This window comes from Haliaeetus leucocephalus, unplaced genomic scaffold (genome assembly GCF_000737465.1).
Source record: "Haliaeetus leucocephalus isolate CR32 unplaced genomic scaffold, Haliaeetus_leucocephalus-4.0 Scaffold146, whole genome shotgun sequence".
In the NCBI taxonomy this organism is placed as follows: Eukaryota; Metazoa; Chordata; class Aves; order Accipitriformes; family Accipitridae; genus Haliaeetus; species Haliaeetus leucocephalus.
In genome coordinates this window covers 2,357,376-2,373,149 of record NW_010972582.1, presented here as the reverse complement: position 1 = coordinate 2,373,149, position 15,774 = coordinate 2,357,376, and positions in this window count along the sequence as shown.

Sequence of the window (15,774 nt, the reverse complement as noted above, 5' to 3'; positions counted from 1 at the left end):
CTGAGGATTTATCAGTATAGAGCTCATTATTTGGTTATCTTCATGGGTGAAGATTCAGAGGCTGAGCTGAATATTCCACCCAACCTAGAAGAGTCCATCTGAAGTGGGAGGGGTTCAACAAAGAGGTTGCATTTACCTCAAAATGTGCTTCTTAACGTGGTGAAACTGCATTTTGACACTTAAATTAAAGGCACATCTGGAATGTGTATTTTATGAAACTCAAGATTTTTTTTCAATGACTTCAAAATTTTAATTTACACTAATTTTTATGAATTGAGTGATTTAAATATGTTTATGGTTTTAAAATTATAGAATTATATGATAATGAGAGGATTGATAAATGTTTCTTAGGTACAAGTTATAATTCTGGTACTACACTTCACATATTTTAGTTTTCTCCACTATGAATGTATGTGTATATTAATCTTTGAGATATTTCTTCCAAAACAGATATGCTTTCTGTCTGTACCTGCCCTTACAATATCAGATATGTCATTTCTCATTCAGCATCTGATAATATTCTACATGTTCGCGAGCTTTAAGGTAGTGCTCGGCTTTTTTAAAAAGAAGAACACTACAATGATTGCTCTCCAACCCTGTAGAAAAAAACCAGTGTGCTTTGTGAATCTCCTTTTAAACATTGTCCCAGCCATATTTTCTCAAATCTGTTGTTGCTTATTGATATAGTAACGTAAGTTTTATGCATGTTTAGAAGGGAGACAATAAGGGCCTCTTTTGCAGCTTTGAGAAGAAAATTTGCTCTGAAGTCTTCAGCCTGTTATTGTTACAGTCTTGAGCTAGGCGGTAATCAGCACTAATGCCAGTTCCGTTACGCTAGTTCTTTTAAAGATAACATACCTGTTCATGAATTGTAAGACATGTTATCTTGTTCTCTATCAATAGTATCACTGAATCAGAAGAAATAATAATAGATCATAGTTGCAAGTATAAATGGTGTGGGCTGGGCCAAACCAAACCTCAGGACTGTTACATTTGCTTTGATGAAAAAAAAGAAGTATACTTTTACAAAAGTTTATCAGTAAGCAAATATCACTATTTGGAACAACGAAGACAAAAATAAGCTAACAGTGCACTGTGTCAAACACGCAATCTTAAACTTCAGTTGTTTCATTTAGCATTTCATGTCTAGAGTGGGGATTATATTAGCACCATTACTATTACAGGCTTTACCATACATCAGTCAGACACTTATAACATTGACTTTTTTTAGGTAAGTACAAAAATAAATACCTTTCTATTTTCTTCTTCCCTTTTTTTAAGTGTTAGTTAATTGTTTTAAATATGGAAAAAACCATGGTTTTAAGTGGGTAGGAGAGCAGTAGATTGGACCAAACCTGGGAATTAGGAAAGTGAACAATGGAGGCATGTTTTCATTAGATTAGAAATATTATTCTTTGGAACTCAAGGTGCAAATTATGCTGTGCCATAATGTTCTTTTCAAACACACAAGATAAAATTTGCATATCTAAATTGGATCAGCTTGAATGGGTTTCCCTGCTGTCTCACCCCTCAGCTGCAATCTTTCTGAAATGGCCTGCAGGTGGATCCAAATAGTAATTTTTAAGCCTATTTTTAAGAGCATCTCTAAAAGAAATATTTCTTCTTTTAGTTTTATATTGATTTCTTGCAGTGAACATCAGCAAAAATTCGCCTATGCCTCATCTGAGTATAATCTACATGATAATTGGAGATTTAAATTTAATTCTGTTTACACTGACTTTAAGAATAAAAATTTCAACTGGCTCAATAAAAGCACAATTGTTTCATAGTGTTAAAATAGCATTAGGGTGTTGTTGTTTTTTTAATGAAACATCTTAGATGTATGTGTAATTTCTTTATCACAAATGTGAAAAATTTTGCCATCAAAAGGGGGCCAGGGGCAGACCCTGCAAACAATCTTATTCTACATTTCTGTTTTTTTCTTCTTTTTTTTTTTAAAGGTAAACTTACTGATACTGTACTGATTCATATTTTTCTTCTCCCTTTCTATAAACTTCTTTCTTATAACTTTGGTAATATTTTATTACATTGATTTTGATGAAAGGGTATAGATTATTCCTCCCTCCCCCTTAAAACCATCATAATCTTAAGAGATTTTTCTGAAGTACGGTTTTAGTTCATTTCATCCATCTGCTCAGTTTATTTGTGTTCGTTTGGTGGTATGACTACTTCTGACTTAACAAGGAGAAACAGCAAAAGAAATACTTTAACTTCTGAGAACAACAGGACTACAGTTCAAAGCTAATGTTTTAATTCCTGTAAAACAGAATTAAAAAGTTCGAAGGGGAGTATTTTTACACCATCTCTCCATAGATATATTTTGATGTATGTAAAAAAAGTGTAGCATGGTCTTAGGCTATAATGGTTTCTGTATGTGACTAAAAAAACAAGGATTGAATGACCTCAAGCTTATGTGAGTTCATCTATGTTTTACTAGCTACGCATGTATTTTGACAGTGCAATATTTTCATGTCACTGTAAGGAGTATGCTGTAAAGAAAGTCCTCACGCTCTGTCTAATGAACAAATAGAAGCAGAAAAGCGTTTGACGTCAATGGAGCTTCACAAGACCCTGTCCAAGGTGCTGACGTTTAGAATTCGTCTCAACGTTGTGAGATGGTATTGCACCTGCTGCGGAAGGCTAGCTCAGGGTGTTTGAGCTGTAGTCTTCTGTAAATCATTGCGTTTATTACAAGATTATATTCTGGGTGTTTTTGGGGTTTTGGTGCTTTTTGGTTTGGTTTGGGTTGGGTTGGGTTCAAGTTTTTTTGTTTTGTTTTGGGTGGTTTAGGGTTTTTTTTGTGGTTGGTTTTTTTGGTTAGTCTTTTGTTTGGTTGGTTTGGTTGTTGTTGTGTTTTGTGCATTTTTTTTTTTTGTTTAATTCTTTGCTTTTTGTTTTGTTCTGTTTGTTGCTAACTTCCCATCTGGTATATGTAGAATGTTAGAGTGTTATAGGAAAGTGAAATTTGGTTTGGTAGTTTTATGTAGGGGTAGTTTAAACTCAACATTAACAACTATTTATCAGTTTACCTACTGGCCTTAACTCAGGCTGGTGTTTCTGTTCCTTTATCTAGAAGATTTGAAGGCTCTATTAAGTTCTATATATAGTTCTGATTTACTTATTGATGGAGTTTGTTTCTCTTGTTCTTGCCAAAGTAATTTGAAATTTTATGGGAATAAGCTAGGATTACTGTTGTATCCCATAATGATGATATTCATATATCAGTCAGAAAACAAAATTCTTCCTAATTATTATTTCCAGATGCAATATTAACGCTGCATGTTTTTTTGAGGATCACAGTAACTGTCTTCTTCCATCTGAGTGATATTCAAGGAGGTGTGATTGACCTAGAGTCCAATGACTATGTCTAACTCATGGAGCCTACACTTTTCTGTTACCACAGTAAGAGATTAATGGTACTACTTCTGCAAAACCACCTTAAATATCATAGGGGGGTGTGTGTGTGTGTGTGTGTGTAAGGAATAAGAGACATATTCTGATGGCTGTTCTTTGACTGTAGGATTAGTTTTCTTGCTTTAGGCTTTTAGGGAATACAGTAAGGTCTAAATGTTATTTTTATTATGGAGAACATAAAATAATGCCTTTTTGGGAGAAGATTCTGACTATGTTGTGATGGGGAGAGGGGGAGTTGAATACTGTACAATGTGGTGCTGTTGTCAGTTTATTAGGAGACCAAGCAAGGAAGGATGGGCTGTGTCAGGGAAAGCTTCTCACACATGCAAACATACACATGCACATCTCGAAAGTTAACTGACACATGTCCCAATTAGCACTGCAGTGGTTTGGCACAGCTGAGCTGAGGCAGGGGGAGAATGCAGACTCTGACCAGTCCCAGTGTCAGGCTTTGGGCAAAAGACGGGTGACAGCCTGCACCACGCCTGCCTTGGGCACTCTGCTTCTGCAAGGCATTGGACCTCTGCGTAGCCAATGTGCCCACACCATCTCTACTAGTGTGTGTGGGGGTTAGCCGGACAGCCACAGACTGCCAGTCAAATCAGCCCACAATGGTATCGGGATGCACCTTTACAGACCTTTCAGGCGTTCTTCCCCTGTCACTTGTTGATCCATGGCCTGTACTGATGTTTGTAACATTTTAACATAAGTGCTTGTTTCTAGAGGTCACATCATGGATACTATGTTGTAATTCTGAAAATAGATGACTAGAATAATTTTGTGTGAGAGTGTAACTGTTCAACTTTGTTTATATGATACCTACATACGTTAAGATAATATGTTTGCCAAACTATAGGTGTGGCGTTTGATTTTTATGGGAAGTCTTAGCCAAAAAATCATCATAGTTTAATAATTTGTAATGAAATTCCATGCTATTGCCTTTCTGATTAAACCTTAGTGTTTTAAACTGCATTTACTGTTTATAATAATGCCAGAGTGTTTCGGTATAGTAGACATAACACTTGTGCTAAGTGTCCCTTCTCATCTTCTTTTAGATCTGTTGTAAGTATTTACCATCAGATAGAATGTGGATTATTAGTTCATTAGGGAAATCAGGGTATAGAAAAGTTAATTAAAAATGAAATAGTTGCTTTCCTGTAAGACAAGAAATATCTTGAAAGTTTACCAATAATCTTTGTTAAAAAGCAGTGTCTGTGCTTTGCAAAGAAATAATTTGTTCTGCCATAGTGAAGCTAATTATTCTCAACACACACTAGCTATGTCAAATTGCAAAAGGAACATCAGACTTTGTATGTTGTAGGAATTAAAACACCATCAGTTGAGTTAATGAGCATACAATGAATATGATCTCATTTTTGCAATGCAGTTAAAGTGAAAGCCATTTAAAGAACTGTTGCAAAAATCATAATTTAGGGGGAAAAACAAACAATAAAGCAAATGTTTACTATCTATTTTAATTACTTTCTGCTTAGAGGTATGCATTAGGTTTATTTATTGTTTGATTTCAAATTCTTTCTTTTAATGGTTTAAGAATACAGTGGCTAATGGTCCATTCTGAAATCAAATGAATATAATCTTCTGTATTCCATTATACAAATCCAAAGAAACTAATTTGGGATTGTTTCATTATGATATCATCTGAAGATGACTACTTGAAATTGTAGGTTAACATAAGGATGGGAATATGAAAGAGAATATGAAACACAGAAAGAAAATTACTGCACTTTTTTTTAAATGGGGAAGAAAATGAGACTGGGTTTCTGAATTACATTCTGAAGATGTGAATGCAACAAAAATGCCATTCCCTATTCTTATTTTAATTATTTTTCTTTTGTAGTATTGCTTACAAAGAAAGCACTACATAAAATCTTTTCTGTAACAGGCGATTTCCTTTAAACTTTCCTAATGTTTGGTGGCAATAAGAAGTTCTGTCCTGGCCAAAGACAATAGCAATTTTCTTTTTGCATACATATAAGAGAGACTGATTGTCTTCCTTTCCTCCAAAGATCCAAGATATGTGGTTCTTCCTTTTGTCAAAGCTATGTATGCACCTAGAAAACTTAGGACACGAAGTCAGAAGTCTTGACTCTAATAGAGGCTGGGAACCCTCGATGTACTTCACCAGTCCCTTCAGAAATGAAAATTAAATCTTGGGAGCTTAGAAGAAGCCCTGCCAAACTGCCTATACCCAAATCAAGAACAATTTTTATTAGAAATCATTGTAGTCAAATAGCTCAATATCACTGTAGTCAAATAACTCAATATAGTTAAGTTTTACCTTAAAAAAAATCTGATTCACAAGGTTGGCAATCAGGCAAGTATTTTGTTGGCTGCCAGTCAACCAGTTATTCACAGAGAGAGGGGATTTGGTGTAGGTATATGCTTGTTTAAAGTGTTTGACATAATGAAGGAAGTTCTTTTCTGAATCCTATCAGTGTAATACTTTGCTATGGCAACCCTGTAACTTTACAGGAGGGTAATTTATTGAATTGTACCCTACTTGAGCCTAAGTGAGGTATAATGTGCCCTGCTATTCAGCAAGTTTCAGTATTTAAGATGTGTCCAAAGACCATATAATATTTAAACTCCTCCTTTAGATAAGTGCATGTCCTACAATAAGATATGGGTGAACTACTACATATGTTATGGTTATGACTGTATATCTGTAGGAAGAACTGAAATGATATGGGGAATTAACATGCAGTTATCCTCCAAGTTCTCCAAAGCAGGTTGCTTATAATGGTTTTTCTAGTCACTCTGGGAGGAAGCAGAATATTTTTTTTTTCCCTTCATCTTTCTTCATGTGAAATTCCGAATCACTTGGTTTTGTACTTTTATATATGGGTGCAAAGAAAATTAAAACTGACATAAATTGTGTTGATTTTTTTTTATAAGTGATAGATCCAATATGTATATTTAAAAAGCATTAAGATGAAAATATAAATAATTTTTTAACCTACTGATACATCTAGGAAACAGGTTCTTATGTAAAGTTTGACTTCTGCTTTATGCATGACATGCCTTTTTTTGCACTGGTAAAACAAGTTTGTCTCTTTACCTGAACTCAGTGCCATTCAGACATTGCTGTTGTAGTTTCAAAGCCATGCTTCATTTTTTTTAGTGCTCCCCACCCCACTTTATATGTGTAGATTGAATTTCTTTGTCCGAAGGAAATTATACTCCACTCATCTAGCTGGATGGTAACAATTGAACTCAATGCTGATCTAGAGACAACTGCTTTGCAAGTTTCTATACTATTTCAATAATAGTGCAATCACTGAGAAAACTCCTTCTTTTAATTTCCTCCATACTGTTTCTTCCTTCAGTGAGCAGTACCTCGAAGTAAGTTGTCATATATTCTGCAGAGAGTATATAGATGCAACTGTCAGTTATTTAGACCAAGGTTAGTTTTGAGTCTCATGGGAAAGACTTGTGGAAGTACCAGAGCTGCCACTAACACTTAATTGGAAAGCTTTTTCTCTCATTTTCAGATACACAAGTATAATAGCAATTGGAGAAAGCTGGCAGTAATGTCTTTTGTCACCATAGGGAAGAACAATGGTGTCAATTTAATGAAATTTTTTCCTGTCCTGAAAGTGTCACATCACCTTAAGCTTGGTTTGATCCCCCTAGTGAGGCTCTAATTTTAATGCTAATGCTGATAATTTAGAGAAGATTTTTCAGCAGCACACAGAATGTGTTAAGTGCATTGTGATCTGTATGCAGCAAATCAATTTATATGTGGTTGTGATGTCACCTATCTCAGTGCATAGATTTGGCTACTTGCTTTCTTTTTGCCACAAAAATATTGGTGCAATGGGGTGTAGGAGAGGATGGTGCTGCAACAGCAGAGGAGGAAGAAAAGTCAGCACTTAGGAGAATGGGAGGTTTTCTTAACACAACTCAGTATTTTGGAACTAGTTGTCCATGTGGTTTGAAATTATATCATGCTTTCATTAATATGGGCTTAGAATTAATTAATTTGGTTGCCTACCTTATTTAGATTTAGTTTTCACATTGTAGTTTGCTACGGAGTTACTTCAATGAAAGTGACCTATAATTTTCAATAGGAAGATTGATCAGTAGGAACAGATTTCCCTTCCACCCCCTGGTTAAAGCACCTACCATATAATGAAAGTATCACAGATGGAACACACTTGTGAATATTTCATGTAAAATTAGAGAGCAAAGGAGTTATTTTCAGATATTACCTTCTGTGCTGTAAATTTAATTATAACCTAAGATTCTGCAAAATATGATTATTAATGATATAATGTAGTTCTATCGTAGGGCTTGGTTAGTTAGCAAATCACAGTTGAACCTTGTTTATTAACTTAATATGGTTTAAATCTCACCTCATCTTACCCCATGTCAGAATGATGTGAGATCCTTTAATCAGTTTCTTGAAGTTACACTCTTCTTGTTTATTGATCTGTTGAAGTCAGCACAAAACACAGAGCTATACTTTTGGCCAGCTAAGTTAGGACTCTAAAGAAGTTAACAAATCATTAAAAGCTATTTCCAGCTATATTGCGTTTGTCACTACTACTGAGCCTATTTTTTTCTGGAAACCATTAAATGTATTGGTTAAGTTAAAAACCTCCAGTGAAACAACAACTCGCTAAAGAAAGCAGCCTTGTTTAATTTTCTTATTAATTTGTATTACTTAACTAATTTGAGAATTGATAACAGAATGTTTGAGTGATTTATGGCTTGAAAAAAAGACCAACATTTCCCTCCTTGAAAATGGAAATTGGCTTGTCAGACATTTAGATGAATGATCAATCGATAGGATTTTAATAAGGAGGAGGTTTAAAATTGACTGAAGGTGGCTTTTGTTTAAAGGTGATTTGGTATGTGCAAATTACTAAGCTCTCCCTGGAGAGGATTTTCAAAGGCAATAACAGGCACTGATTTTCTTTGTTTATTCCATTCTCTTTCTGTTCCCCTTGCCAGGGATTCCAGTACTTACCTCCCCATTGTGTCTTTGAAATCTCCCTGCCTGCTTTTCAGGTCCTGTGAATTGTTCTACTTATTTGCATTTACAACTATTAGTTTTAACTGTTATTTTTCTCCAGTAAGCATGTTGTCTGCATAAACTTACTTATTTTCAGCATAAGTTCATGTTAGGCATAGGGGCTTGGAAAGTCCCATTAACATCCTGCCTTTTGGATTTCTGTTGGAAAATATAGTGTAATGGGCTTGGTGATAGAAAACTGGTTCTACTGGCAATTATGGTCACCTGGGTTGGTTTGTTTTCTCCGTTAGTGAAGTCTGTATTGGACTTTCTGAAGGTGAGGTAACTAAAGTTAGATTAAACAAGCTCCATTATTTGTGCAGTCTTAATTACATAGGTATATAAGTTGTAGATCCATGCCAAGTGTGTTAAAAGAATAAACAGTAAATAGCACACTCACACAGATTCTGGTTGTCACTACTTCCTCACAGTATTTTCTTCTCCACTTAGGTTTCTTATCCTGATTTCAGTCTGTTTTCTTAGCTCTTCCTATCACTTACTCTTTCCCAAGCTTTCTATCCTAGTGATTTAGAGGCTAGCTTTATGTTCCAGTCTCACTTTTATACCCAATCTTAGTTTTTTCCCCCTCAGCACTCTGTAAGCAAGTGCATACAGGTGCCACAATTCCACAAGAGGTTCTAATTGTGCGTGGACTTCTTTTCGGAAGTTATGATGAGAAGAACACACTGATCGCTCCCCAAAGAAGCAAAGTTCAAGTTTCTTCCCCAAAGTAGAGGTTACCAAAAGCTTTTAAGTGAAAAATTCACTGCTTTACTCATGCACATGTTTTTTTCCTTTTTTGTTAGCACAAAAAAGTAATGATTGTGTCTCTTCTTCATTGAAATGACTGGGACCAGAACGGAGATAATTTTTATGTATTTTTCTCTTTCTTGTCTTTGGCTTTATCTATAAAGTTACTATGAAACTGCAAATTTGGCAGTCTTAAGAAACTGAAAAGTGTAATTGAGAGAGTCAGAGTAGTGATGCATACCTCACTACAAACCCTAACGGTAATTAGTATTTTGCTTGTGAATTTTGTGTGTGATTAGCATTTTGCTGTACATATAGTCTCTGCAAGAGAAATTTCAAATACAAGGACTTAGTCCATCTGCTTCTGAATATGTGAACATGCGCAAAATCTCTTTGAGCAAGCTGGTGTATCAGTGCTGTTGGCCTTCCAATGAAAAACGCGTACTGTATTGACCCGCTATACAGCAAGTTCCACCAGAGGCTACTAAACAGATCCCTGAATTGAAGAGAAAAGACTGAGGGCTTGAATTTGCAATAGAGATGACACCCTGACAGGGAGCTATCACAGACACTTTTGCAGCTGCTTCTGATCTTTGGAAAGGTTCTGCTTCATGCGGTCAGCTGTTGAAGCCAGTGTAATCTGGGCAGAAAGGACAATGTTCATTCACAGAGTGTAAAGCCAGAAGGTAGAATTAGCTGATTTAATCTGACCCTCTGCAGTTCCTGGGCTGCTATGTTTCACAAAGATATTGCTCTGTTTAGCCCAGTAGCCTTTCCTTGGTTGAAATGTATCATCAAGTCAAAACTAACATTTTTCTAGAAGACAGACAAAAATGGCAAATACACTGTTTCACCAGGTAGCGTGATCCAAAGCTAGGTGGCTTTCTTGATGAATTTATTGATTTCTTCTTGAGTTCCTCTAGCTTTATCTCCCAGCAAGCAGTTCTTGATATACCTCCTGGCGGTACGTCAAAGTGCCCTTCTTACAAAGAATACTTTCTTTTCATGAATGTTCCATGCTGGGGATGTTGATTGTTATCTACCAAAAGGTTCTACAAAAAATGCAACAGCTAGGTGTTAAACCAAACTGAGAGAACTACTGAAATACAGAAGTACAGATTTTAAAAAAAAAAACCAAACCAAAACACTCAACCAAAAAACCAAAAAAGGATAAATTACCTTTTTTGCAACTGAAAAAACCCCACCCCTTACCAGTGAAAGAATGGCTAAGAAAACTTCTAGATTTAAACTAGATTAAAAACCAAAGAAACACACACCACACCCCCAATATAATTAAACAAGCAAAAAACCCCCCAAAACTAAAAAAGAGAAATCTGTCCAAGAATTACTAACTTACCTTGATAAAAGGAAAGCATTTGTAAAGTCAGAACTAGATAACTAGATGTTTGCTGCTCATGCATTCATGCAAGTAGAATCTTTATTCATTTTCCAAAAAATAAATTTTTCTTGTTGCAAAGATTTTCAACGTAATCGAGAAACGCTGAAGAGTTCAGGTATACATTATTAACATTTTCTAGGGATTTTTATATGTAGTACTTTCTTACTTCTGCACAGTTCACACACATAACTCTTAAAGTTCCTGACTTGTCCTCCAAATCCATGATCCAAAAGAATGATATAAATTTAACAAGCAGGCATCGTGATACTTCTAATGTTTGCAAAAACAGTTACTCTGGCAAAACAAAAAATAATTAAATAATTGTACGACTTGTATGAGAGAGGCAGAAAATTGCTGGAGGTGTGGTTTTTGTTTTTTTTTTTAATTGCAAGTTTGAAAAGAGGATGTGACATAATATAACTCCTTGAAAGGATAAAATCAAGGTCTCTTGACCTCTTCTACCTACTATGGAAGAATAAGAGAAATCCGTAAATAGTGTATTATGACATGGTCGAGTGTGACACCTAGAGGCCATATGTTTAGGATCCCTGAAGAATAACTTTTTTCCAGCTGCAAGTTTTGTACAGCATATTTAATTTTGGTCTTAAGGAATGGAGTTGCCAGATTTTGAGAGACAAAGTATACTGCAACACATGAATTTTTTTTTTTCAGATTGGTGATGTTTAGGATATTTCTTGTGGCTCCCCTGACTAGGCTCCCTAGCATTGATATGAAGAAAAATAATAGATCATTACTGAGTGTGGTGAGGAGTGCTCAGTGCTCTGCAGCAAAGCCTAAAAGAGCCCTGTACAGCTTATTCCAGCCTGAAGTTCTCAAAATCTAATACAATTCTTGCAAGTCCCATCCCAACAGAATCCTTGCATCTATAGTAAATTATATGCAGGAAAATCATGCTCTCACAAAATGCAGAGCTAAAAGTGTTGGCCCATGAGTTTATGTCAGGGAATAAAGAGTACAAAAGCTTTTTTGAGCTGTTATGTGGGTTATTTAGATCATAGATCTTGCAAAACAAACGTAAATGTAAGGGAACATACCACACCTTCCTAACTTCTCTAAAAGTTAGGGGTGCAACCATACCACTGCATCCCATACAGGGAATATATATCTAAGGGCATCCGAATATGGTGACTGAACCAGATCAGTATGTTACAAATTCAGAGTGCATTTCAGAAATATGTGCTACTGTATTATCCAATGGGTATTGGCTCTAATAAACTCATTATAACTCTAGAGCCCTTTTCAGGCAGTAGTTGACTTATTCGTCTTTGGCAGCACTTGTCATTTTTGTACCTAAATGAAGGGAAAAAGTTTTGGCAATAAATCAAAATGAGCAGCATTCAGATGAGGAGGACTTTGAATTTTCTACACAAGACAGAAAACATTTTTCATTCTTTAGAATTTGGGTGATTTTTGTGGTATTACAGTACTCATGCAGCACAGACAGTTTAGTGGGGTACAACTGTAGTTTGTAAAACATCATCTATAGATCTAGAAGAGAGGACTGAAACTTCCCTAAAGATTTCTGGCTTAACCAGACTGTGAAATTGAAGGTGGACAAAAGTCATGCTGCGCACACCTCTTCATTGAGTATTGTTGGCTGTAGAAACAAATGTGCCATACATAGGTTGTACTCTCTGCACACTCTTTGACTTTACTGTGTGTAGAAATACAACATACTCAGGATAGAAGATGATGTGATCCTGAAGCTTTTATTCATGGCATTTCATAAACAGGGAAGGGTGCTACTGTGGGACTGCCTGCTAGCAAAGGAATACGAGCAGGATGATTCGGTTTGATAGGCAGCATTTCATACCCAGTGGCTAAGAAATTTATATATTGTTCTCATTTCTTTTTCTGCTAAGCAAAAGGTACTGCATGTTTGTTTTGTCATCCTCTACCTGTTTAATGCTAGGAAACATGAACAAAGTAATTCCAATATTTCATGGCCAACTCTACCTCATTTTCATAAAGGTCTTTGAGGTTAGTCATATTTTTTCTAGAAAACAAAAGGGTGCTATTTTGTCAATCACTTGTGCGAGCAGTTTACAGAGTCCATATAGCTGCTGTGCCTCAAATGAATGCTTGTATCCGAATAAGTCTACTGAGACCGATATGCTGGTCCTCCAAGGTACAGCACTGACACCATTATGTTAGTGACATGGATGCTAATGTCGATGGTAGTTTATTTCTATGCTTTGTCTAGAGGTTTCTTCTCAGAATTACTTAACCATTTCTTTGGGGATGTCTAAGCCATAAGCAACTGATAAATTATGATCATTAGGTATGGATTAGGTACGTATATAGGTATGTATGAGTTGCCAGCATGGGCTGGAAATAATAGTTGCACTGTTAACTGGGAGGGAGGTCCCATGTTCACTGTAGCAAGCAGGAATAGGGTAAGAGTGCATTGGATACACTGGGGTGGAAAAGGCTAATAGCAACTCTCCAGGTAAGGCATGCTGATAGCAGCTGGAGCCTGCAATCAGGATATATTGCCTCTTGGGTCTGAAGTTTAACTCCTGCAGTTAGGTTGGTGTGGGTGTCTCTGTCTGCAGGCATCAGCCTACTCTTTGGCCTGTAGTTTCACTGGCCTTTCCCTGCCCTGATTAATAGAAGATGAGTGTATGTGCTGCAGAAGTGATCTAGTGTTTGCCAAAACTAGCTCTTCAGGAATCCTTATTTTTTTCCAGACACACAAATACATTTGCATAATAAATATTCCCTCCGTTCTGTCTCTCTGACATATTTCTGAACAGTTTTAAATGCATCATAGCTTCTTACCCCAAAAAAAGGTGAAATTATTCTTTCACAGTTCATTGACTTTTGACAGAAAAAATGGTACAACCATAAAAAGTAGTGTGAAATTATTTTATTTTAATAATCTCTATATTAGTGAAGTTTTAAAAGTATGTGGTCCTATAGTTGCATAAAGATAAGAAAATATTTGAGTGTTTGTGTATGTGTGCTCACTCTCTCTCTCATGATACTGCTTTGTTCTGCTGTCAAAAACCACTTTGATTCATTGTGCCAGCTACATGGATGATCTGTTCCCCGATGATGTTTCCGGATGATCTGAGTCACGTACAAAATATTTTCAGAGGCTTTCTTTACACGTTCATAAAATTTCTATGTAGAAGCCATTGTATTTAATAACTCTGGAAAGGGTGCCTTTTCCCCTAGTCACTCTATAAACTTGACTTTTCCCCTGGTGCATAGGTCCAGCTAAAAAGCCAACATTTTTACTCTTAATTTTTCAAAGGAATGTGTAAGTTATATATGTTTCATTTTAACTGTGCAAGTCAATAAAGCTATTGCCACAGATTGCCTGCTGAACTTAAAACTTTTTTAAGCCCTTAAATTCCTAGTCTTATTTTTTATAAATTATGAAGCTGACATTATTTTTATTAGGTCAAATATTCTCAAGTCCCTCTATGCAGCCTGTAAAATAATGTGCATGTGACTAACTTAACCCCAAATTTACCTGTGAAATTGCTATAGTTCTATAAACTCAGAGAGCATTTTGATTTAAAGCAGTATTCTGTCCAGTCCAACAAAGCAAAGGCTGAAGGGGTTTCCATGCTTCCTAAAGTGAATACAGCATGATGAAGCAAAGTAAACAAAATGTATTTCCAGAAGTGCTTTAGCTGAGGGTACAAGTTTTGCATCAGGATGCTATAAATTTGTTAAGATCATGGCTTTCTGTGTATCCCTTATCAACCTATAATCTCCTGATTGTTGCCTGTTTTTCAACAGCTGAGGAACAGTAATCCACACTTGCTTATCTCTCTTAATCACAGCCTCACAGTGCTAGAGCTCCCTGAGCCTTTAATTCCCTCTTAGAGGCGTAACAGAGTGGAAAGTAAACAAAGACGAATTTGCAACCTTCAACATTGCTAATTTGCTCTGATGTCAGAATATTTAAACAGGCAAGGACTTGGGAATTATTTGATCACGGCTGATTTTAATCTAATGCATCTGAAAAGGCTGAGTCTGGGAAGGTTGTGCAAAATGACAGGCGTCCCAAGAGAGGTTGACTGAAGGTTTCTTCTTTAAACAACAATAGCTCCATCATTTTTGAACTCTGGATCCTGTATTCTTACCGTGTATTTTTGTAGTTGTTTGCATTTTTAATGAGTTTTTCTGAATATGATAGCAGTTTTCTTGAAAATTCCTCGTTTTCTTCCCAGTTTATAGGTGTCCGAAACCCGATCTTTAGGCTTGTTATTGCATCTGTTCACTGGGTAGTGCGTGGGAGAGATAAAGATCCCTATTTCAAAAGCTTTGTCTCTCTCCGCGTTTTTGTATCATCATGACAGCCTAATGTATCCTGAATACTTTCATATGTAAAACTCAGTGTATGTTTTAAAAATGATTGATAACTTGATCTTCAAATTATTTTAAATTACACAGTTGACATTTATGCATGTATATATGTGTACATACTTGCTGGATAGAAAAGGATGTTATCTTACATTATATATTACATGCACACTTCATCTACCACAGAGGTGATGTGCTTACACATACATACACGTTATCATATAGATATATTCATCTGTCCTCACAGAAGATAGCTATGTGTTATTACCTGAAACAGATTTGATAAATATGCAATGCAAGTCAGTGGGTTTTTTCTTTTTTCTTGTTTTCTGCATTTTCTTCCCTTTCCCCTTCTAAGGTCTTAATTGTCTATTTAATGCATGCATAATCACTTATTTTTTGTTGTTTACAAAACGGTTAATGCAGCTTACATATTATTATCAGGAGAAATGTCTGATGCTCTCTTAATTAATATATATCATTCTGATTATATCTGTTCTGGTTGTGTGACTTGTGTTTCTGAAGCATGTCTGATGATTTCTTCTTTTCTTCTTAGTATGTATCATTTCGGATATTCCAGGGAGAGACGTGTCTGGGAAGCCAGCCTTTTGCAGTCACTCTCTGCGTCGAAATTACAGCACTGGGCTATTTGTGTTTCTACTCATCCCTGTTTCTCTCTGTCTCTCACTCTCTCCAGCTGGTGTAAATGACTGCTGCTGCCTCCCAGAGCAAGATAACCTGCTCAGTCAGCTGGAGCCCCCTGTGGACAGCTGTCTTGCTTTTAGCTGATGGAAAACTGCTACTAACCGCT